This window comes from Gorilla gorilla, chromosome 6, assembly GCF_029281585.2.
Source record: "Gorilla gorilla gorilla isolate KB3781 chromosome 6, NHGRI_mGorGor1-v2.1_pri, whole genome shotgun sequence".
In the NCBI taxonomy this organism is placed as follows: Eukaryota; Metazoa; Chordata; class Mammalia; order Primates; family Hominidae; genus Gorilla; species Gorilla gorilla.
In genome coordinates, this window is record NC_073230.2 from 126,030,256 (window position 1) to 126,053,589 (window position 23,334).

Below are 23,334 nucleotides of genomic sequence, written 5' to 3' on the forward strand. Positions count from 1 at the left end.
TCCCTTTTCCTTTTCTGGAACATTATATTTAATACATGTTAAATTTTTCTAAGATACAATAAATTTCTGAGGTTCCTTAAAAGATATAATCATTAATACAATAGTTTATCATGGGTAAGTTAAATTAAATGTAGATTCTTCATAGGAAAAAAGTGAATGTTTATGTTCATCTACTCTGTATGTCAAACATTGGATAGAAAAATGGTACATCCTGAACTTGGCTAGCACTCCTGTGACCAACTCAGTTTGTCTATTCTGTGCCAAAATAATGGGTTAATTCTGCCATTTTAGTTGGAATTATTAGTGCCTTAATCCCCCTACATAGTCAGATACAGTGGAGCTTAGGATGCTGGAAACTTTCCTTTAGTTTTTTACATCTTTCAAGTAGAAGAAAAGAATGTTAAGAAATCCCTTGGTTTTGACCTTTGCAGATGCTCTCATTAATCAATAGTGATATTTTAAAGAATTGATTTTTTTAAGCGTACGGATATTGTCCTATAGACAGAAAAATAATCAAAATCAAAGATAAAACTGGAAATAGAATCTTGTTTGCTTTTTTGTTTCTTTGCTTTTGTTTTTGTATTTCACTGTGTTCTTTTTTGAGGTCCTAGACAGAATTAAATTAGAAATCTGGGTGATAAGACTTTTTAAATAATATGACTGATGATTTTATGTGAATTATAAAATATAGTTCCAATTCTTTTTTTGCTTTAAGCCCAGGACGAAGATTAAATGTTTTCACAGTGATAAAGCTTTTGTTTCCATTCATTTTTGTTTCTTTCAATTGATAGGACATGGAGAAAGATTTTTGCATTTATGTTTGTATAAAGTATTTCAGGGCCAGGCACAGTGGCTCATGCCTATAATCCTAGCACTTTGGGAGGCTGAGATGGGCAGATGACTTGAGTCCAGGAGTTCAAGATGAGCCTGGGCACTGTGGTGAAAGCCTATCTCTACAAAAAATCCAAAAATTAGCTGCATGTGGTGGCATGCACCTGTAGTCCCAGCTACCTGAGAGGCTGAAGTGGGAGGATCAACTGAGCCTGGGAAGGTGAGGCTGCAGTGAGCCGAGATTGTACCACTGTACTCCAGCCTGGGCAACATAGCAAGACCCGGCATAAAATAAAATAAAATAATTCCATCTGCTGTTTTCTTGGTTTTATATCTCTTCCTATAGAAGCATAGTTAACTTGCTTCTTTGAAGGTAGCTGAATTTTTAAAAACATACACTAACATGGAAAATACCTTTGGTACTACATCTTGGGGATGAAATTTAATACCAGTATGTGCCATTTATAGCAATTCCCGACAGGCATTACTTATACTAATGTGTATCAGTGTTCTTGTATAAGATTTGAAGCACAATAATTTTCAGAACATTAAATTTCTATTTAGGGAAATAATTAGATTTCCTCATATTTCTTCAGTAATTAATAGCTATGACAACATAATATAGCATTTATTTAAAGGCATTTTTTATTTTATTACCTTTGGTTTTTTTAATACGGCATTTTATTAAACAAGAAAAAGCTACTACCTTTTTCTATTGAAGATAAACATTAAAATTTATGGGACAATATACATGGGAAAAGTTTTTTTTCTTTTACGTTATCCTACTTAACATATTGTAAATAAACATATATTCTTTTGCTTTTCTTTTAGTTAATGCTTTCTTAGAAAAAATTTAATAAATGTGATGTAATTATTATGAAAAGTCAGAAAAACATTAATGAAATATCGAGGTAATTAAAAAACTACTTCCCTATAGGCTTCTGTCAGGGGCTTCCAGCAAAGTCTCAAAAGATTTTGCTTTTTTCACAACTGTTTAATTAGCTTGAGAAAAGTCCCAAGTGTACCCTTATTACAAACATCCTTCAGAAAAGTGGTGACTATGATGTGTATAGTGGTGTCTTCACCAGCAGCAGGACCAACGTGTTGGGGTTTGCAGGTGAAATTTGACTGTAATTTATTTACTTTGGTCAAATTTTAATGCTGTAATACAGATAATTTTGTTATGAACTTTGCCAAACTATCTCCTAAAATCAATTCTCTTATTTGTTGCTTCATAAAGCTGTTTTATAGCAAATGTATACTGTTCTTCTTCAGGTCTGTACATTCCCTGGTCTGGGCTTCTTTAAGGAAAAGCTTTCTCTTAAAATACTGTTTGCTTCCCAGAGATGTGTCTGTGGGAGAGGATTCACCTGCAAAAATTTTAAGAGTTTCCCAGCAAGTGCGTGCCATGGAACAGGAGTTGATGGATCCCCACTGTGTTCTCTACAGGCCATCGTATATTGAAACAGCTTGATTTATCCTCATTAAAACAAAACACACCTTGACCTTAAAGGGGGAAAAATGACTAATCTCATTGTGTATATTGTTTTCCTTTGGGTGTATCTCTTAAACTGTCTAACACTTATAAGCACACTGCCTGCAACTCTGCAGTCACTTTCACATATATTAAGACAGTTAAGTCTTAGAGTAACCTTTGAGGAAAAGGTATTATTCTAACTATATTGATAAAGAACTGAGACTCAGTGAGGAAGCATTTGCCAAGATTCTATAGCAAGTTGTGAATAAAACTAGGAATTTGAGGGCTTTTTGGTTCAAGTCTTTTTTTTTTTTTTTTTTTTTTTAGACGGAGTCTGGCTCTGTCGCTTAGGCTGGAGTGCAGTGGCACGATCTCCGCTCACTGCAATCTCCACCTCCTGGGTTCACGCCATTCTCCCGCCTCAGCCTCCCGGGTAGCTGGGATTACAGGCACCCGCCACCATGCCCGGCTAATTTTTTTGTATTTTTAGTAGAGACGGGGTTTCACCGTGTTAGCCAGGATGGTCTCGATCTCCTGACCTCGTGATCTGCCTGCCTCGGCCTCCCAAAGTGCTGGGATTACAGGCGTGAGCCACTGCGCCCGGCCTGAAGTCTTTTATGGTACACTTTATACCAGTTCACTCTTCCTTTTGTATTCTATCCAGTGCAGGCTGCATATATAGAGCAGAATAGGAAGGAATTCTGCCTCAAGTCCTTGTTTTTTATTTCTGTGTATCTGTCAAGGTTGTTAGAATCTCTGTGATAGCATAATCCAAGTCATTATTATATTTCCTTTAGAGCACAGCAGTGGCCTTCTGACTGTACTATGCTCCTCACCTCTCAGCAGCCAGTCATCTTTTTGAAATGTAATTCAGATCATGCCATCCTTCTGTTCAAAAACCGTCAGTGATTTTCCATTGTACTTAGAATAAAATCCAAAGTACTTATTTTGGTCTTCAAGACCCAGCACGTTCCGGCTCCTGCTTACCTCTCCCTCACTTGCTCAGTATCATCTGACCATGGTTCCTGAAATACCTTAAACTCTTCCTTGCCTCAGGAACTTTGCACTTAAACTTTCCTTTGTCTGCAGGTCTTCAAGTTCCTTAAATTCTTTGACTCCCTCCAACTGATCCTTCAGATTTCAGCCCAAATGTCATTTCCTGAAGAAATACATTCTCCTACTTCCTAAACTAAGTCCTCCTGACTTATTCATGTTTTTTCTCTCTCCTGACATTTATAATTTGCCTTTATACTCATTTAGAAATAACATTTAGCAAGTCCTTCCAGTGTGCCAATCACCTGCCTTTAAACCTTATTTGTAGATGAGGAAGTAAAATACTTTCCCAGATTCCCACAAGTGTTGAACCAGGGTTTAAACCCAGGTTTCCTCCACAAAACCATAAACTCTGGGAAATAGACCGTGTCTATGTATTATTGTAGCTCCAGTGCCTGATATTTAGTTGGCCCTCAACAAATAGATATTGAACAAATGAACCTGTAGCAATGACTTTTTTTTTTCTAAATAGCTTTATTGAAATATAATTCACATACAGCAATATCTGCCCTTTAAAAATGTGAGATTCAGCCAGGCGTGGTGGCTAACACCTGTAATCCCAGCACCTTGGGAGGCTGAGGCAGGTGGATCACGAAGTCAGGAGTTCGAGACCAGCCTGGCCAATATGGTGAAATCCCATCTCTACTAAAAAATACAAATATTAGCTGGGTGTGGTGGTGCACACCTGTAGCCCCAGCTACTCGGGAGGCTGAGGCAGGAGAATCGCTTGAACCTGGAAAGCAGAGATTGCAGTGAGCCGGGATCATGTCACTGTACTCCAGCCTGGGCAACAGAGTGAGACTGACTCCGTCTCAAAAAAAAAAAAGGTGGGATTCAGTGGTTTTTAGTATGTTCACAGAGTTGTGCAACCATCATCACTATCTAATTTTAGAGTATTTTCATCACCCCAGAAAGAGACTCTATACCCATTAGCAGTTACTTTCCACTTCCTCTCACCATTCTCTGGAAACCACTAATCTACTTTCTGTCTCTGTGGATTTGCTTAGTCTAGAAATTTTATATAAATGGAAGTATAAAACATTTGGCCTTTTGTGAATGGCTTCTTTCATTTAGCCTAATGTTTTCAAGGTCCATCCATTTTGTAACATGTATCAGTGCTCTGTTGCTATTACTATTATTTTATTATATGGATATACCATGTTTTATTTATCCCTTCTTCACTTGGTGAACATTTGGGTTGTTTCTACTTTTTGGGCTTATGAACGATACTTCTCTGAACATTTTTATACAAGTTTTTACATGGACATGTGTTTTCAATCCTTGTGAGCGTATACCTAGTAGTAGAATTGCTGGATCATGTGATAACTCTATCATTTACATTTTGAAGAACTGCCGAACTGTTTTCCAAAGTGGCACAATGACTAAGAAAACCAGAGCTTGACAGCATTTAAAGCAGTAAAAGCAGATTTTATTCAGGACTATTGCAGGAGGGGAAAAGAGACCCCAGTATAGAACTGAGCTTGGTTCTGAGTACAAGGGAAAGTAGGGGTTTTATAGCCAGGGAGCAGCGTGGGTAGGTGTGTGTCAGTGGATTGAAAATTACTGAGAAGATAAAATGACCTAACAGGAGTCTGGCTGAATATGGGCCAGAGTGATGAGCTGTCTCCTGGGGGATGATTGGGGTTGGGGAATTTGGTCAGATTTTGAGGGTGACTAGAAGGGTGGGAGATTGTGGCTAAAGATTTTTGCAATAATTGGACGATGCAAAGATGGACACAAAGTTTAAAACTTGAGATCTACTTGGGAAGAGGATTTTGAGGAGCCTGACTAAAGTTTGGTCAAAGACTCATACAATCTTTGTCATACCCAAAACAGACAATTCAGCTACAGTGCTTTGTCTCAACTTTATGAGCAAGGATGCTTCCCTTAAATTCTCTTAAATTCTACACAGTGACATTTCATTCTGCATCCAGTGGATATTTGTTGACATGGTGTTGGCTGAGCTGGGATATAGCCTATGGAGAAATTTCATGAAGCTGGCAAAGCTCCTGTTATTTTCTATTTCATGCTTACATATTAGTGTTTTGTTAGGTTGTTTTTCTTTTTCTTTTTTCTTTTAGATCTACGCGGAAAGATTTGGCAGGTCTGTTAATTTAGGCCTCTGGAAACCTCAGTTATGCTATAAAGAGTAAAGGGCAACATCATATGTTATTGTAGGGTTCACAGTTTAGGATGCTTGGTCTTATTTTGGTAAATACTATTTCTATTATAAATGCACATTTCAAAAATAATGAATTATATATTTTTCTTTTTTTTCTTTTTCACTATTCTTTCATTTTATAAGAAGCATTTCCTTTTTATGTCTTAGGGTAGGTAGTGGCTCCAATCTAGCACTAAGTTGTTTTTATTACTATTATATTACTTCACTTACCGAAGTACAGAGTAATTTGTTTACAAATTAACTAGCAATGGCTAAGAATGATTTAAACTTTCTCACAAATTGTTTCATCCTACGTTTTTCTACTTTACCACCACCTATCTGCAGTATGTTACACATCTTCAATTAATGCAAATTCAAAGTTATTTTTATAATTGAGCAGTGCTCCTGAAAACAATTGGCTGTCCTGGGGAGTTGGAAATCCAGAGTTGTTCCTTACTCTGTTAGAAAAATGAAGTCTTCCTTTTAGTGACTAAAACAGAGCTTCCTAACCTTCGCCAAGGTTAACTGCATCGTTTTCTGTGCAGTGAGCAGCTGACGTGGTGTGCCAGCTCTCATTGTATAGGCTTTTATCACAGGAAGTAGATTCAAATGATTATAATTGCTTGGGTTACATTAATATTCATGGCACATGCCTCTTACCTTACATGACACTCATTCTCTGTGTATTTAATTAATATGCCATTTTGCCTTTCATTTTGGCATGGGGAGCCATGATTTTAGAGGGTGTGAAACAGCGAGCAGCTGGGGAAAGAATGAATACCCAGAACCCAGTGCCAGGATTAACATACTGATGCAGATATTCTGAGAAGGGATCTTTTGAGGCAGGTTAAAAGGAAATGCCAAGTGGAACCAAAGCCGACCTTGCACTAGCACGTGATACTAGTCAAGGAGGTGCTTGGCTTCACTCTGCTGCATTTTGCTCTTGGATTGCCAGCTGCTTCAAGCCAGCTGCTTCAGCACAGCTAAAATGAAGGAAAGAATATTATCACTATATATTTTGTATTTGAAAATCTGCTGGTAATTTCAAAAGCTTAGAATGTTGACAGTAGCCTGTAGACGAAAATTTAAAACTTAATGATCAAAGTGTCATATCCTTCCTCCCTTTGCAGAATTATTTTTAAAAGATTGTGGCTTGCCTGTTTGGACAATTTTCAGAAGACGGGGAAATCATTTTTCACTTTTTATTATAATATGATTAGATGTAATTGAATTTTAGTAAGTACATTGCAACAATGAATTTAAATGGGCATACAGTATAACTTAAGTTTTCTGGATGTAGATTTTGCAGAAAGAGGAAGTAAATACTGGAATTTAAATGCCATTTTCCAATGGACATTCCAAATAGGAGCTTGATACGTAATTCAGTTTTTCCCTTCTGCTGTCAGTTGTCCCATTACATCATAAACTTGATGTCTAGCAAGAGACAATATCACTCCTTTTTGTGTTCCTTTGGTTGATTATTAACTGGAAGATCCCCCTGACTTGTTACTTCTGTGGAGACTTTGGGTGCTCATCAAGAAACAAGTACTTAAGAGCTTTAGTAATTGATATGAACCCACCAGGTGCATGTAGAAGCACAGTTTGGTTTATGGGTTACCAGAGTGCCCCTGTTGAGCTTTGCTGCAGGTCCTACTGTATATTTTAGGCTCTTCCCTTCAGTTCAGTGCTTCTCAAAAGCCCTAGAGACAGAGATGGGAACGGATGCCCTTGGCAGCTGGACCACAGGCAAAAGCAGCTCACTGCTGAAACACTGTACCCTTGAAGTCCTTTTAAATTAGGTTAATTTTGCACTTTACCCTGCAATATATCCATGATTACTTTAATATAAAACAGTTAATTTTCTAATCACCAAATGAAATTGATGCTCTAGAAAGGCATGGCATGTTTAAATTGGGGCTTCTTGATGTTATATGTACCTGCTTTGGAGAATCGTGGACTTAGTGTGGCTGTAGGGAAAATTCTTTTAGTCCTTTCTTTGAAATGGACCTGATAGATACAAATAACTTTCAGGACATTTGGTGATGGAATTTGGTTAATTAGCAGCTTGTTTCAGCTTTCTACTCTGAGTGTTGTGAAAAGAGGCCAGACTTAAAGTCCAGTGAGTTCAAGACCTGGTTCACTATTAACTTGTGATGTTGTACAGATTATTAACATCTTCAGGCCCATTTCTCATCTGTAAAATGAGACGATGAACCATAAAATATAAAGCACCATTTTCCAAATTATATTTTGTGAATGATTACTTGCAAAAGGTATTCTAAGGGTGGTCGTCAGGGAATGGGAGGAGGGGGAAATGGAGAGTTGTGATTTAAAGGGTATAAAGTTTCAGTTTTGCAAGATGAGAAAGTTCTGGAGATTGGTTGCACAACCATGTGAGCATATTTGTTTTTTTTTTTTTTTTTTTTTTTTTGAGACAAGTCTTGCTCTATCGCCCAGGCTGGATGCAGTGGCGCGATCTCGGCTCACTGCAAGCTCCGCCTCTCGGGTTCACGCCATTCTCCTGCCTCAGCGTCCGGAGTAGCTGGGACTACAGGCGCCCGCCACCATGCCCGGCTAATTTCTTTTTGTATTTTTAGTAGAGACGGGGTTTCACGGTGTTAGCCAGGAAGGTCTCAATCTCTTGACCTTGTGATCCACCCGCCTCGGCCTCCCAAAGTGCTGGGATTATAGGCGTGAGCCACCGCGCCCGGCCAATGTGAGCATGTTTAACAGTAGTAAATTGTACACTTAAAAATGATTAAGATGGTAAATTTTATGTTATGTGCATTTTTTGTGCATTTCACCACCATCTAAAAAACTATATTCCAGCCTGTAATCCCGGCACTTTGGGAGGCCAAGGCGGGCAGATCGTGAGGTCAGAAGATCGAGACCATCTTGATTAACACGGTGAAACGCCCTCTCTACTAAAAACACAAAAAATTAGCCGGGCGTGGTGACGGGCGCCTGTAGTCCCAGCTACTCGGGAGGCTGAGGCAGGAGAATGGCGTGAACCCGGGAGGCGGAGCTTGCAGTGAGCCGAGATCGCGCCACTGGACTCCAACCAGCCTGGGCGACAGAGCGAGACTCCGTCTCAAAACAAAAACAAAAACAAAACAAACTATATTCTAAAAGCTCCATCTTTAAATAAATATTAATTTGTATTACACCCTCCTGCTAGAGAATGACACTGCATTCAGCATATCCAAATGTCTTAGACATCCTGCACTTAAAAAAAAAAAACTTTTAAACTTTAACCCAGTATTTCTCAAATTCCTTCTCCCAATTAATTTAACATTTAATATTCTATGGAACTTACACTTGAAGGAGTCCCATTTGGGAAAAAGTTATCTGGATCTTTCCAGCTCAAACATGTTTTTATTCTTCAAAGACACCATATGAAAATATGGGCTTTGCCAAAGTAAGATATTTGATAAATATTAATTCAGGCCTTCCGAACCTTTTCCATATCATGGCATGTATAGAAAGTAATATTTGTATGGCACACTGGGGTAAACTGACAAGGTGGCTTAGGGCTGAGGAGTGCGGTAACTCAGTTATACCCTTGGATAAAGATCTCTAACCAGGTGTTTAAAAAGTTATCACTGAGGAAGCTGCATGACATAGCTTGTTCTCCAGATGTCATTAGTTAGCATGTTTACACAGAGAAGCATTAGAGGCAGATCATACAAAACTCTATGCTATTTGGTTTGCCTTGGCAGCAATTTATTTTCCACTTTAGAGAAACCAGAAACTCTTCTGATTACCTATGGCTGTGGATATTATTGGTCATTAGACCTAACTGGCAATCCCTCGTGGTATAAGAGTGAGGGATAAGAGGTTTCCAGGAGGATAATACTCTTCCACAGTCTATTTAATATACTCAAATGATGAATTCAACAGCCTCCTATTTTTAAAGCGAGAGCATATATCCTAATGTCATAAGCAGAATAATTCTCATTTAATGGGGGAAATTTTTTTCAACTTCACATTTCCTAGAGGAACAAGTATTTTGTGTAGTAATAGGGATTGGATGTGGGAAGAAAAGGACATTTATATTAATACATTCTTAAAAGAAATACAGCATAGATCAGTGAGTGAGATCAACATTTTTCACGCCTCAGGCCTTTTTCTGAAGTCATCTTCAGCCCTTCCTCTCCACTCTATTCCTCAGTTGGTATCATTCTATAGTATCACATCTTCTGAATGGCTTACTTAAAGATTCTAGACTGATGGAAAACAAACAAACAAACAAACAAACAAGAAATTGATTAGATTTGACAACGACCTACATCATTGTTCAGTTAGTATTTTTATTCAGCTCACCTAGAAAGTAAGCAGTCATGATCCACTTAGTAACAGATGTTTTGATTTCAGAATTGCCAGGTCTTCCCCAGATTATCTTTTGTACTTACTGTCATTTTCCCCTTTAAACAACTTTTTTTGGCCTTAGTCTTTACTGTCTTTTCTGAGAATCCTATTAGAGTTTAAGATTTAAAACTAGATGTAGAAATACATCCTTGCTTAGTGTCAGGGAGCCACTGTGAAATCCCATTGACAACCTATTCTGGGCTTTAGAGCCAGAAGTTTAATTACCACCTATTGAGCAAGTTTGATTTGTCACTTCTTGGGTTCTGGCCAGGCAGAGCTAATTCCTCCTAGCAGAGCAAGGTTGGTGGGCAGGAGCCAGAATTGAGAAAGTGACGCAGTCACTTCAGCTTGTCCAGCTTCAGGCGTAGATGAAGGGAGTTAAGTGTGCCAGATTAAGTCCAAAGTGGCACACAAGCATGAGGGGCAATGAGGGCACCTGGTAAACCACAGCAAGAGGGAGTCTGCAACTAAGAAAGGGGGAGTGTGGTGACTAGCAAGGAGCAAGCGCTTGCAATTTTCAGAAGTCCAGGCAAGCTGTGCTGGCACCAGACAGGAAACACTGAGGCTGCGCTTCAGTCAGAGGCTGGCTTCAGCCTTTGAAGAAGACTGACAGGGGGTATTAAGCAGTTACTGGAATGAGACCTGTAAAAAAGGCAGAATAAAATCAGTAATAACAACTGAATAATAACAACTGAAGAAATCAATAGACTATTTAACCACATCTGTAGGCCTCTACACAATCTAGTACTGTGGAGTATTAAATGAATGAGATAGATTTAGAAATAAAAAACCATTCATGGTATGTTAAGGAAAATTCAAATCATAGTATATTACATAATATGTTAGTGAAAGGAACTTTGGGACATGGTAGTGTAGAACTCTGTTCAGATGAATGATACAAACACCTTAGGCATACTTTATAGGGACAGATATACTTTGTTTGCCTTTTGTTTTCATCCATCTATCCTGAGGAAGGTCCACAATTATTGAATAATAACTGCCTAAAGTGGTAACATGTCTCTGGTACTCCTGAAAAGAGGCAGCTTGTTGTGGAGGGCAGTGTGAGTGGTTAGGGGCACAAACTTTGGATCCCAACTACCCAGGTTTAACTCTTGCTTCTACTGCCGACTACTCGTATGACTCTGAGTAAGTCCTTAACTTCTCTATACCTGTTACCCCATCTGTAAAAGGGGGACAGTAGTAGTACATACCTCAGAGGGTAGTTATGAGAATTGAGTAATAATAATATTTTAGAAATCTGTGGAAAAGTATCTGGCCTATAATTAGCCCTATAAATGTTTGTTAAGCAAATACACAAATAAAATACATACTTTCCCAGCTTCCAGGAATCAGGAACTAACTTAGACTTTTCTTTTCATCTCATGTGGATATTGTTCTCATGGAATGTTGAACATTTCTTGAAGTATTGTTTTAAGCACTGTGGAAAAAATAATAGTTAAAATTGTTAGCAGATCATGGAATTGGATTTTTGACCTCAATCCTTTTGAAATTAAGAAAAAAATTACACTAGTCACTTTAAACTGGCTGTTCTATGTTTGTGCTCTAACAATATAGAAACTAGATATTGTTATATGATTTCCTAGATACAATTAATCTAGGCTGGGCATGGTAGCTCACACCTGTAATCCCAGCACTTTGGGAGGCCAAGGCGGGTGGATCACTTGAGGCCAGGAGTTCGAGACCAGCCTGGCCAACATGGTGAAACCCTGTCTCTACTAAAAATACAAAAATTAGCCAGGTGTGGTGGCGCACACCTGTACTCCCACCTACTTTGGAGGTTGAGGCAGGAGAATCGCTTGAACCCAGGAGGCGGAGGTTGCGGTGAGCTGAGATTGTGCCACTGCACTCCAACATGGGCAATAGAGTGAGACCCTGTCTCAAAAACGAAAAACAAAAACAAGCTACTATCTTGTTTAGATAGCGGATCTTTTCCCCCTCATAGAGAGTGCTTTGGCAGTTAGGAAAAGTAAATCACACCGAAACTGTTTATGGCGACCCCCCTCACCCCACACACTGTGAGCTAGTTAGACAGAAGATAATGCAATTTACAAATATCTGTGGGTGGCCAGGCCTGATTAGTACATGTAAAAGAAAAGTCATTAGATACACTTGACTTCAAATAATGAGGCAGAGTAATAGGATTTGGTTTAATAAGATTTTGAGAGATTAAACCTCCTAAATCTTTGTAGTTCTGTCAGGTAAAGTTAAGGAAACCAGCACTCCACAACATAAACAATGGTGTTCTATTTAGAACCCCTGCAAAATTAGATGTGATTGGCTTCTCCTAAGACATTGAGTTGTAGTTAGTTGACAGGTTTGTTGGCCAGTAAGTCGTGGTGCTATGGTGAATAGTGCCCTTTTTGTATTTGTATTCTTTTTGGTACAGATATATAATCTCATAGAATAATTTCAAATTAATTAGTATTGCAGCTGAACTATGTGATACTATCACAATTTGGGTTAGTGGGTGAATTTAGTAGTTTTGGGTGCTGTTCATTCTTTCTAGCTTAAATCCAAGTAACTGAATATTTAAAAACTTTCTTTTGTTGATAAAGGTGATACCAGTGGTATGCTAATATGGTGAGGATAATTTTTATTCCTTCCTAAGGATTGTTGTGAGGAATAAAGATGAAAATAATTACTCTAAAACATATTGCAAATCTATTAAAATATATCCTATTCATGAAAATTTATACTAATGGCCAGTATCCTTAATGTTACTTAAGTTCATAAGCACTCATAGTTCAAAGGTTTATTTTTTCTTATTTTGAGTATGTATTATATGCCATTGAACTCAACATAGTGACAATTTTTATTTTGTTTCATGGTAGAAGTTGTACCTACAGAAATAAAGGAGTGGAGGTAGGTAGAGAAGGATTAGAATGGGAGGTAGAGCTAGATAATGTAGTGGCTACACGTTTCTTTGCTCCCAAATGAAGATATTTGGACTAATTGGAAGACTAAGAAGTTCAGCCTCTCAGCACAGCCCATTGTTTCCCTGCCATCCACTCCTCTGGATGTCAGGAAGAAGTGAGAGAAGGAAAGATGTGTTTGTTTGCTCTCCTCCACATTGTACTTTTTCCTGCTTCCAGGCCTGTCTGTGTGAGGCCTGAACCAGTGTGAAAAAAGAGAGCTGGAGAAGAACATACATCCTGTCATCTCCCTGCCTTTAGAGTTTTCTAGAACAGTTGCTTCGTAAATTGCAGGGGATTCCCATAACTCAATAATTTATCCTGATCTTTCTTAAAAATAAGAGAATTTCAAGGTATCTCATTTTGAAACCAGCCCAATTGCCCCATAGACTGTTCTTTTTGATAAACATAGAAATTGACCCTTCTGGCATTAAAAAAGTTGAAACTTATATTTGATTTCTCTTGAGTTCCTTCCTCAGGAAACTACCTTTAGGCCTCTCACACAAAGTACCAAAGAACTGAAACCAGATCCCTGCACCATATGCCAAGAGATCCCCTCATTCACCATGTTTGCTTCTTTGCCCCTCCCAACTTCCTGGTTTCTTACACATTGTTACATTGCTTACCTGCTATATAAACTCCTGGTTTAATCAGTCAGGGAGATGGATTTGAGACTGAACTCCCATCTCCTCAGCTACAGCACCTGATTAAAGCCTTCTTCCTTGGCAATACTTGCCACCTTAGTGATTGGCTTTCTGTATGGCGAGCAGCAGGACCTAGACCAAACCTCCGGTGTTTCAGTAACAATTTAAAAAATAGATTATAAAACAAAGGTGGTACAGAAAGTATCTTGATAAATCTGTGGTGAAACTGAAAGTAGATTTTTCATTTCCAGATTATCAATTTGGGATTTAGCTGATCAGGATACCAATTTACAAATTAGCCAATCCAGTATGTGTGTATGTATACACATACACCCAAAACTTCTTAGTATTTCTTGCTAGTGAGGCAGGATATTTCCTTGACCCCTTAATGGGTCTCGCAACAGGTGCCTTGTTTACTCAGCCTGCTGCTCTCAACTCCTTATGGGAGGGAGTGTGCGAGCAAACAAGGTAGGAACTGGAGTGCATGAGCGCTGGAGTCAGCTGGCCACTTGGGCACTGGCAGGATCAAACTCCACTCAGACCCACTGCCTTCCACCCCTTGTGGGAGGGAGCACACAGGTGAGTAGGTACAGGAGCTGGAGTGAGCACTTTTGGGCACTGGCAGGAGCGAACTCTGTGCAGGCCTTGTGGCAGCATCCAGGCAGGATCCCTGCAACTCCTGAAGCCCCAGGAGGCATGTTACAGTGCCCTTTTAGCTCTGCCATCCACGGATGGCTTAAGTGTTAACAGCTCAGAGGGCCCTCCACCCTTCCACATGAGGTGGCTGTCCTCTGCCAGTGAGGGCAAAGGGCCAGTGTGACAGCCTTTTGTATCTGCACTCATGGCTCCTGAGCTCTTGTCTGGCACCCAGGAGAAACAGGTTTACACAAATGAATTGGATGGTAAATGTGGGGAATTTTTCTTGATGATGAAAGTGGCTCTCAGTGGAAAGGGGAGCTGAAAAGGGGACAGGGGGCTATGTAATCTTCCCCTGGAGTCTGGCTGTCTCCAGCCAGATTCTTTTTTGAAGTAATGTCGTCAAGCTGTGTCTCCGAAGTCAAGCCACTTCTCTCCGATGTCCAGCTGTAGTCTCTGATGTCCAGAGGCTTCTCCTTTCTCTGCTGCCTGAGTCTAGGGTTTTTATAGGCTAGGATGCGGGGTGGGGCAGACCATGGGCAGTTTAGGAAAAGGGAACATTTGAGTGGGAAAACAGGGATATAAGTTCTCACTTTGGGCCGTGGTTTCAGGTTTTTCAGCTCGAGGGTGGAGCTTTGCCATGGACCTGCCCTTTTCTGCCTAGAATTTATCTGCCTCCTGTCCCCATCATCAGGAATTCTCAATGATTTATAAATATTGTCTTATTATTTTCTGTAACATCACTTAGAGGAAGGTAGAAGTATAACATATACATCTATGACAGGGTATGGCTAGCACACATATTTATTGAAGATTCTAAAGGACTGTCCTCAAACCAGAGAAAGAGTCACATTTAGGAATCCAGTAACTCTGCTTTTATGCTACTGCAGACATTGTGTTAAATAGGTGTTATAATGCAAGCCATAATAGCTCCAGATGAGAATTTCATTGAGTTTAACCATTTAGAATGGATAATATGTTGTAGTAGTAATAATAGTTATTATAGGCTGCATGTGGATTTGCCTCATTTTAAGCAAACCGGAAAAAAATACTTATGTTATCAAATTTTTGGATTTTTGCCAGTGTAATCAGTGTGGGTTTGAGTTCTGTTGTGAAAGAGGTATTGATTTCTTTCTTTTTTTTTTTTTGAGACAGGGTCTTGCTCTGTCCCCCAGGCTGGAATGTGATATTGATTGCTAAGAACTATATTTATTAGTGAGATTAGCCCTTTGTGATATGAGTTGCAAAAGGTTTTGGATTCTTCACTTAAGTGCTATGCTGGAGTTGTCATTAGAGATTTGTCATTTGTCTCAGAGGTGAAAAGAGCCTTGTAGTTCAAATCTCTCAATCTATAAATAAGAAAAATTGACCCAGAGACATTAAGCTATTAGCCCAAGAGAGAACAAATCTGATCCCTAAATCTTTTCTAGGAAACAGGGTTCCACGTGGCTAGAAGGGACTGAAGGACAGAGAGAAGAACTCATAGGTGCAGCCATGTTCATGTAGTAGTTTTATACAACTGGCATCAAATCCAAAGCATAGCTTGTAACTCCTTGATGTTGAGAAGGTGCAGCTGGGCATTTTAACAATTTAACAGTAGAATAGAAAAGCAAAGATTTCAAAAACTATGATTATGTTTTTACAACTTTAGTTTTAGGAGCATTGCTGATTAGTTGCTAATTAATCCATATATCTGGTGAAACAGATTAATAGCATGTATTTGGTTATCATATAAGCATTGTGAATCCAAGTTAACATGTTACTTTCATTCTTTCTAATGTAATTATTATGCTATTATCAATTTGTTACCATGCAGTAATCATGCAGTTTTAAGTTACTGCTTAAAACCCAGAGTGAGGCATAGAAATTTATGTCGAGCTGGACAGAGCTGAATGTCAGCCACATGGTAGCAAGATAGATGCTTTGCATCAGGGTCATTTCTACTATTATAAAGCTTGAAAAAGGATAGAACAAGAAGAGTCATGGTTGTATGGATGTCTTTATGGGTTTGAATTAGCATATGTAGGACATTCCAGTACAATTAATAACCACTCTGTTAGTTAATTGGTTGGGGTGAATTCTCTTTTAGTGTTTCATTTGCCTTATAATTAGCTGTAACTCAGCAATTAAGTCATGACACCAGCCCACTGTGACACTGAAGGATGAAGGATAGTGCTTGGGTGCATTCTGCTCATATTAAGTCAGAGTTGTTGGTTTCCTAAGTGCCTCTCATTCTCTTTTAGGTTCTTGAATAAATCTATGTGTTATTCATATATAGTCACAAATGCACTGAAACAAATGCTGTCTGCCCCAAGAATCTGCAGATTCCACATCTGCAGATTCATTCAGTCAATGGCATACTGAAAATAATATTCTGAAAAAAATGCATGGTTGCGTCTGTACTAAACATGGACAGCATTTGTTTTTTACTCATTATTCCCTAAACAATAGAGTAAAACAACTATTTATGTAGCATTTATATTGTATGAGGTATTATGAGTAATCTAGATATGGTTTAAAGTATACAGGAGGATGTGCATAAGTTATAGGCAAATACTATGGCATTTTATGTAACGGACTTGAGCATCCTCTGCTTTTGGGGTCCACAGAGTGAGGGGATTCCTAGAACCAGTCCTCCATGGGTATTGAGGGACAACTATAATCTCATACAGGATTTTGTGATTGTAGCAAACAGTAAAAATTGTTTTATGTTCATGTACTATCTTTCTAAAACTAGAATTCAGATTACATATACACATATAAATATTTTTTCTCATTGGTTCTTTTAGAAAAACTTTTTAAGACAGGAGGATTTTCTTCTTGATGTTGTTGCTGCTATTATTCTGTCAACTTATTCTTAAATAACTTGTTTTAACTGAAATAAAACTGAAATATTTTTTGAAAATTCCCCTAAATTCCTGCTTTAGAAAATAGCCTGTATTGGTTGTTTTTAAAGCTATATATGCTTTTATTTATTACCAAAATAAAACAAGTGTGTTTAAAAATATTTAAGACTAGAGAAAATGGAAAAAGTGTGTAAAATAAAAGTTCCATGTAATTCTATCCTCCAAAGACAACTACTTAATGGATTCTAGTTTTATGTCATGCTTTAGAAACCTTTTCTTCCACTGATTAAAATACACCACTAGTACATAGAGTAGAAAATTTCAAGTCTGTAGTGAAGAAAAAAAATCACTTACAGTTCTACCATTTGGAGATGAGCACTATTGGAATGTTTGTCATTCCATTTTTCAGTGATATATGTGTTACAGAAACTGTCCTTATGTTTATGTACCTATACAGATAGCTAACGTATCATCTATACACTTTAAACAAAAGATGTCAAACTACACACACTTATATAATTTGCTTTCTAAACTAAAATGGAGTGATCATTTTCCTGTCATTTATAACTTGATTTTTAATGGCTGCATACTATTCTATCATATAGATATTTAATATTTAACCATTTTTCTTGTTGTATATTTAGTTTTTAGGTTTTTTTGCTTTTGCAAATAATATATTTATAGATATATTTTTGCTGAATATCCTTGAAGATAAATATTTTTACATGCCTATTATTATCTCCTTAGGCTAAATTCCCACGTGTGTAGTGATTTTTAAAGAACAACAAAAATATGCTCAATTCACATGTATGAACTTATGGGATTGATGAGTGGATGAGAAAGAACCCATCAGATTTTCAGAATGACTTCAGCAAGTAAATTTGAAGATTCCAAATTTCAGGCTTTTAATTTAAATAGATAATCTAGCTTTAAACATTCTGCATTTAGGTACTTAAATATTTTGGTTGAATATATATTAATAATCACCATATTTGTGCAGAGGAAGCCTATTGTGCATATTTTAATACCACTCTTATTTATGCCACTGAGTTTTCTATCCATTGATTTTTTGGAACTGTGTATATCACACCAAAATCCAAATCCAAAGTGAAAAACATAGTCAAACACAAGTGTTGTGGGATACACAAAAACAAGCAAAACTAGATTTTCTTGGAGAAAAAGGATATGATGACTTCCCAGGATGCTTTAAATTTCTTTCTTGTTTTTAGCTGACCTCACTCTAGGAAGAGAAAATAAATTATATTAGTTATTTTATTTCCAAATAAAAGCAAAAGAATTATAACTTGAAAATATAAAAGGGTATTACCTCAAATGTTGATTAAAACAATAGTTATATGACTAGAATAAAATTTGGACTTTAACATGTAGAAACTGTAATAGCTACTGTTTAGTGAGCTCATAGTAGGTACCTGACATGGCCCTAAGAGCTTTTTCTCATTCTTATTAATCTTTATTAAGGCCAGGATAATAATATATGCGTGGCAGGTCTGAATGCTTCAATTTTAAATGCTTCTCAAATTATTCATCTTTTTGGTGTTTTAGATCCAGGAAACCTTTGGATGCCTCCCCACAGTTTATTAAATTTTTTCAATGTGTTAATCATTTCCTTTATTATTTTTATAGAAATTATTTTAAGTGTGATTTGGCACGACCTGTAGCAGAAATTTTAATCATTTCATTCATCTTTTTACTACCATAGTTTATCTGAGACATAATGATTTTTATGACTTCAATGACACCTGAAATGAAACCAGTACTCTAAAGTAGTTTTTGTTTAACATGATTTGATTCTTTTAGAATTTATGTTTTGCCAGAGTGAAATGAGAAATTCAGATATAATAGTGACTGTACAGTAATGAGTTTCATTTCTAGCTAGCTATTTTTATCCAAGGAATTGGTATTCTCTAAAATGACAATTGTAAAAGATGACTAAAATTATTTTTGAAACATTTTTAGACTTGATATACCAGGGTTCCACTAGAGAAACAGAATCAGTAGGCTACACACACATACACTGAGACAGACAGAGAGAAATAGAGATTGAGAGAGAGAGGCAATGAGTTGGGTTCCAGGATTTTGGGGGCTGGCTAGGCAAGTCTGAAATGGGTAGGGCGGGCCATTAATCAGGAAGGGCAGGCTGGAACTCTTGTGTCTAAGCTGAAGCGGCTGTCTGCAGGTCAGATTTCTTTATCAGAGAAGCCTCAGCTCTGCTGTTAAGGCCTTTGAATGGATTGAACCAGGCCCACCCAGATTATCTAGGATAATCTTTACTTAAAGTCAATGGATTGTGTATTTTAATCACATCTACAAAATACCTTCACAGCAATACTTAGTGTTTGGTTTAATAGCTAGGGGCTACCCAAGTTAACTTTGGTAGTCTACCCAAGTTAACACACAAAATCTCACCATCACACTTGATATCTGAACCAGTTCAATGCTCATATAGAAACACCCACTTCATTAATAGGTAGTTATAATTTATCCATGATAAAAACCAGAAATACTCAATTTGACTACTTAATGCTGGTACTAGTTTGGGCTATACACAGTTTGCATGTTACAAAAAGTAAATCTACCCTTGAAATACTAATATTTACCAGAGTTGAGAATATTGAAAAGAAGGTATGCTAGGCTATATTTAGGATTTTTATAAAGTTTCGAGGAATGGCAGCATCATTGGGATACTGATCGACTTCCCAAATGACGTAACTGGACAAACGGTCATTTAAACCTTTGCTTCTTAAGCGGGGCTCATAACTCCCCTGAAATATATTCTTATTTTCTTCCGCCATTAGAAGGAGTTTAGTAGAAAATACCAGAGAAGCATTGCTTTTATTTAAGGTAAACAAGGGGTCAGCAAACCCTTTTCTGTAAAGAGCCAGATAGTAAATATTTTCAGCTTTGCAGGCTGTACAGTTTGTTACACTATTTAACTCAGCTGTTGTAGCATGAAAGCAGTCATAGACAATACATAAACTAACAAGCACGGCTGTGTTTATAAAATGTATTTACTAACACAGGCAGTGGGCTGGATTTTGCCTGCAGACTGCATTTTCCTATCCCTGATGTAGACAGGTCTGGTGTGTTGGTTAAATAGTCGCTCTGTTTGTAATACCATACATATCTAGTGACAGGATGTATTTCAGCACAGTTTAGGAATTGGTCAACTATTGAACACCTTCCATTTTTCTGCTTTTTTTTATTTTATATTTTTATTTTATTTTATGTTGAGACAGAGTTTTGCTCTTGTTGCTCAGGCTGGAGTGCAATGGCACGATCTTGGCTCACTGCAGCCTCTACCTCCCAGTTTCAAGCGATTCTCTTGCTTCAGCTTCCAGAGTAGCTAGGATTACAGGCACCCACAACCACACCTGGCTAATTTGTAATATACATACATATATATATATATATTTTTGTTTGTTTGTTTGTTTGTTTGTTTTTTGAGATGGAGTTTTGCTCTTGACGTCATCCAGGCTGGAGTGCAGTGGCACAATCTTGGCTCACTGCAACCTCCGCCTCTCTGGTGATTCTCCTGCCTCAACCTCCCGACTGGTTGGGATTACAGGAGCCTGCCACCATGCCCAGCTAATTTTTTTGTATTTTTAGTAGGGATGGGGTTTCACCATGTTGGCCAGGCTGATCTCAAAACTCCTGACATCTGGTAATCCGCCCACCTCAGCCTCCTAAACTGCTGGGATTACAGCCATGAGCCACCGTGCCTGGCCACATTTCTCTGCTATTTTAATAAGAACATAGAATAGAATAAGTATAGGAATGGGGTAGTGTTCAATCTATTAGGGGATTAAAGCTATTATATATAAAATTATTAGCACACAATATAGAGTTATGATATATATTTTATATATGATTATATAGCATGACTTATTAAATATATGTAATGAAGCATATTCTCTTAATTCTCAAGAAAGAAAAAAAAGTAAGCATTCATGTTTGTTTTGTGGCTCAGCACAGAAGCTAGGCCAGGTGCAGAGATTTCCTTGTGAGCATATGGAGGCAGCACTGTAAGGCAAGCTGGTGGCTGCCAACTTCCTGGCTTTGGTTCCACCTCCCATCTCCTCCTTATTAACAAAGGACAATAATCAAAGAAAAAGGAAGCTGAAACATTATTTGAGCATGTATGTAGAGGACATAGGCATTTGGTAGAATATCATAGACATCCAAATACTTGAGTTAGAGATTCTAAATTCAGTAGCAAAAATGCTACTTTTTACTCTAACACTATGTAGTCAATCATAGTTCAGGCACAGGCTAAGAAACCAGCAGATTTTCCAATTCCTAGAAAAATGACCTAGGGAATAGCACTTACCATCTTTAGGTATTAGTTTCTTCATCTGTTTTAGTCATGCCTTGTGTTAGTGATCTTTAAGCTGGAGCAGATCAATTCCCATGTGTTAGATGACTCAGGTGGCAGTGTAGAGTTTGGGTTAGATTGGGTGCTGAGAGATGACATCTAGGAAACAGGTTGGGGGGATATGATCATCCAGGTAAGAAAAAGGAAGATTGGACCACTGAGGGCAACACAGATGGAAAGAAATCCGACTGGAAATACCTGTGAACACATGCTTGGGTACAAGCTTTATGTGAACCCAGGGTGAGTAATGCTGTGGGATCCTACCAGTGTAAGAAGCCCTTAGAACAATGGTTAGGAACTCAGGCTTCAGCACCAGTTGTACCTGAATTCATATCCTGGGTCTGCCACTGTCTATCTGCGTGACTTTGGACAAGTGACTTAAGTGATTTAATCTTCACTTTCTTATCTCTAGATACAGACAGGATAATAACAGAAAGTTGTGAAAATTTACTAAGACACCATGTAAAGCATTTAGCCCATTGCTGGTTGTTTTATGAAGATTCTGTGAGTGTTTGCTGCCATTATTATTATTCATTATTATTATTTGTGGGAGGAAGTAAAGTTCAAGTACCAATAATAATTTTCAGCCATTACAAATTGTGATTATATAAAAGTTTTAAAAACTTCTCAGGAACCAGGGAGCATTCTATTTTTCATTCTAATTTGAGAATAAAATTATATTTTATGTTTTTACGTTTCTCAAAAGTGGTAGGAGCAAATCAGTTTTAGGTTGTCATTTTTTCTGTTTCCAGGTTTGTAGAACAGTAGATACCTGTTCTCTGTAATTTGGTATGTCTGTCTGTGTAATGCTTAAGTCAGTCCTGGTGCTTGTTCCTAAGAAAAGGAAAATAAGAGGCAAATACATATTGATTCTGTACAAGAAAAATAATAAAGGAAGGGAGAAAAACACCAAAAGTCACTAGCGCTCTGTGACAGAAGAGAAAAAGGTTATGTTTCATAATATACTGAGGTAGACTTTATATTAAAAACATACTCTCCCCAATACTCTGCAAGTTGGATTTTTTTTGAATATTTCTTTTCATCAGCTAGGTTCTCATTTTATTTTCTCTGCAGCTGTTGGTCTGTCTCATGTTACATTCCCATCATTTATGTATCTGGTTTTGCCTGTGATGAAGCTGAGAAATGTCTCATTTTAATGGTTTCTGTGTTTTGTGTCTGTCTGTTTTCCAGTTTTGGGGAGACATTTAAACCAGTAGTCATGTCATCTCATGTAATGACATGCCTCTCTGCTTATTCTCCCTTCTGTTACCAAACAATATTTATGGTTAGTGTCTGTATGCATGTGTGCGATGACTATTTGCTATACAGTTGCCTAGAGCACTGTGAAACTCCACATGTTCAATGGAGTGGTTTCTTTTTGTTTTTCTGCATGCTATCAAGTACTCTCAAAGTGTTCCTTCGGCTTTTTGCATCAAAGATAGCTAGAGGATAGAAAGGGACATTCCAGTAAATTCTACTTTGTAGCAAATTGTATATAGAGGTTTTTCTTCCAGTAATGTTTTCCTCCCGATTTTTATGTAGAAAGTGTTTTGTTAAAATTCTGGAAATGAAACTCAGAAAGGAAATTAAAAGAAAAGGGAAGAATTGCATCAATTATGACAGATAAGAGGTTAACGTACTTACTAAGAGCTTTTATGAATTAGTGCCATTCCAATAGAAAAAAAGGCAACACGAACTAGTAATTAAATTAAATTTAAAAAAATTAATTAAAGCATTAAAAACTAGAGAAAATAGACATAGAATTTTAAGCCTAGCTAGTAATCAAATAACCAAACTTCCCTCCTCTCCCCTCCCCTCTCTTCCCTTCTCCTCCCTCCCCCTTGTTTTCTTTTCCTTTCTTTTTTCTTTTCTTTCTTGAGCAGGGGCAGGGAGGCATGGTTTCTTTCTTTTTTTTTGTTTTATTTTCTGTATTTTAAAAAATGTTTTGGGAAAACAACTTTGAAAAGCAAAAGCAATCTCCATCCATTTTGG

The 23,334-nt window shown here is 37.6% G+C and overlaps 1 protein-coding gene and 1 long non-coding RNA gene across 15 annotated transcripts in view; one reads left to right on the forward strand and one right to left on the reverse strand.

Annotated features, from left to right (window-relative positions):
* ST7 (suppression of tumorigenicity 7) overlaps positions 1-23,334 on the forward strand; it is a 277,197-nt gene that overhangs the window by 108,879 nt on the left and 144,984 nt on the right. The window contains exon 1 of one of the 14 annotated variants that reach the window (XM_063708740.1): positions 13,488-14,046. The exons of 12 other annotated variants lie outside the window; for them this stretch is intronic. The gene's annotated coding sequence lies outside the window, so the exon portion shown is untranslated. Of the gene's footprint in view, positions 1-13,487; positions 14,047-23,334 lie in introns of those variants that run through there. One more of the 14 variants, XM_063708739.1, reaches the window with a different exon arrangement.
* LOC129523796 (uncharacterized) overlaps positions 21,375-23,334 on the reverse strand; it is a 61,689-nt gene continuing 59,729 nt past the window's right edge. The window contains exon 3 of the long non-coding RNA XR_008667420.2: positions 21,375-21,441. This is a non-coding gene — a long non-coding RNA (uncharacterized lncRNA). The remainder of the gene's footprint in view (positions 21,442-23,334) is intronic.